Below are 2,672 nucleotides of genomic sequence, written 5' to 3' on the forward strand. Positions count from 1 at the left end.
TACTAGACATAGCCTCACAAAGAACTTTTGACTGACTGTCTAAAGTATGTAGGCTAGCTTCCTGGAATGGGGTCTTGCTGGCAAGGCAGTAATGCTAGAAACTAAGTAATACGGAGCTGTGTAGAACCTTTAAAAAGAAAAAAAAACAGACTACCTTTCTCTCACTGTTACCATATGCCTGATTCCTAAACAGACTTTGAGCCATGTTCTTCCCAAGCTCATAGATGACTGAGTGTACAGTGATCTTGGGAGCACTACGTATTTCAGGCCACTGCAGCTGGGCAAACGTCATGATGGGCCATTACTGTAGATGAGAAAACTAAGGTTCACAGAAACTTGCCCGTACCACATGACAAATAACTGGTAGGGCCACAGTTTAGAGCAAATCTGTCTGACCCAACCAAACTCATGGTCTTTCCAACAAACATACAATCATATATGTATGACAGTTAGATATCTCAATGAGTACAATGAGTGAGGTTAATATAGAAGTAGTGGACTTCTGTTTCTCCTCTCTTCCCCCAAATGACTTGCCTTTCACCTTTCCCTTGACTAGTTCTCTAACTCTAGTCACAGTTGAATTGCTTTTTCCAAGGTCCAGAGACAGATACTAATTTGGGGGGCAATTAGTTCAGGTGTTATGCAGGGCCCAGCTAACCTATGCTTTCTCAGATATCAAACAAGTCAGGTTACCCAATTATTTCTGAGAGTAATTACTGTGTTTTCACTTTAGCCCATTTCTACTCTTTGGCCCATTGTTTACCTCAGAGAGGAGCAAAGAATGAATTCAAATTACAGTCTGAAATTACAGTGAGATTGCCAATAGAAATCAATGACTTGTCCCATGACAAGCTAGGGTTTATGAGGCAGCATAACAGTGTCCTTATATCTTTGCCTACCTCATTGTACTGCCATTCAAGCGGATTATACAATTTTCCTGTTATAAAGGGGGTGTAGTCAGGGCAAAAAAAGTCTAATTGAGTTTAATAAGGCTGAAAGTGGTGGTACAGAAGCCTTATAGAGAAAAGAATATTACAAATAGGATATTCCAGTAAGAGTAGTCTGGGCTGTCTGTTAAGGTTGATATTTATGTCCACATTTATTGACCTTAGAAAGGAAATACAGACAAAGCAGATAGAGGTTAAAGAACTCACCTTTTCAGCAGCGGGAGCCTAGATCTCAGTGGAATTGAAAAGAGTTATACTCAGTGTAGTGAAATACCATTCCATCCATTTTGTACTTATGAGAACTTCTGCTTATTTGGGTAAAGTGGCTGAAAAATACACCCTTCTCCAAACAAAGCAGAAAAGCCATAATGGAGACCGTGGAGTCACAGAAGATATACATAGTTCTAATGCTGTGCTATCTGATATGGTAGCCACAAGCCGCATGTGCCTACTGATCTCTTGAAAGGCGTAGTTTGAAATGAGATGTGCTTTAATTGTAAAATACATAGCCACTTTCAAGGACATAGCATAAAGAAAATCATGCAAAATATCTCACTGATAGTTTTTATTTTGCTTACATGTTGAAATGATAGTATTTTGGATGTATCTGGTTAAATAGAATATTAAATTAATTTCACCTGTTTCTTTATACTTTAAAAGTGTAGTTACTATGCACAATTACATACATGGCTTACATTATATTTTTAGTGGATAGCAGCGGTGTAATGTAATGCCTCAATGATATCGTCTGAGCATCAAATTTCTATAATTTGTCTTTATTTAAGTTAGAATGTCAATATTCACTCTGCTCGTGTGGGATATGGATTTGCATCCACGAGTATGATGTGCATCTACACACACATCCATATTCATGCAAGTGTGAAGAATCCCATCACCTTTGGAATGAGAGAAATCATCCCAATAAATCCAAAGTTGTTGTTTTCGCACATGGAAATGATGTTTTTTTTCCTGCATCTCTTTGTTTTAATACAACCCACAGCCCCAAAGAGCACCATTTGGAACAAGCTACTGGAACAATGTGTTATGTCCTCTCCATGGATTAGAGAGGTGGTACTTGGAGCAGCTTGTTACAGAGAAGAGCTTGGTCCTTGCCCTTGCTCTGTGTTTAATGACCCTCTCTCCATGTGCCACCTCTCTAATCTGCAGAGACATAGGTACAAATTGTATCTATAATGTTGTATTACTTAACAGTATAATGTATACTGTTATAATGTATAATGTATGATAAATCATAGAATTGCATCCCTACCTTGTAATTGGTGAGATGTGTTGCATGAGAAATCCCCTAATTCAACAGAGAGTGGTTGCTCTTATATATAACTGCCTCTCTGAATCAAACCAATTCAGCCCACAAGTGATGGGGGGAGAGTTTAAGCCTTTTTAATTAAAAAAAAAAGCAAAAATATGACTTAAAATGACTTTATAGGCCCCTAGATTCAAACAACTGCTAAATAATCCTCTATTTGAACGGAGCCACTTCTTTCTTCATCCTGTAGGCAGCAGGGATGGAACCATCTGTAGGAAATGGGTACCTGAGAGGATAGACATTTGATGAATACATGTTATCATATGTGTTAATCATCACTTTTAATTTGTTCCCCTTAGCCAGGAGTTATTATTTTTGAAAATTACTGTCTTCCTACTGTTAGCCACACACATATGGTTCATTAGCAACACTTTTTGTTTTAAATCCATTCCTTTTAT

This window comes from Hyperoodon ampullatus (assembly GCF_949752795.1).
Source record: "Hyperoodon ampullatus genome assembly, chromosome: 15".
Taxonomy (NCBI): Eukaryota; Metazoa; Chordata; class Mammalia; order Artiodactyla; family Ziphiidae; genus Hyperoodon; species Hyperoodon ampullatus.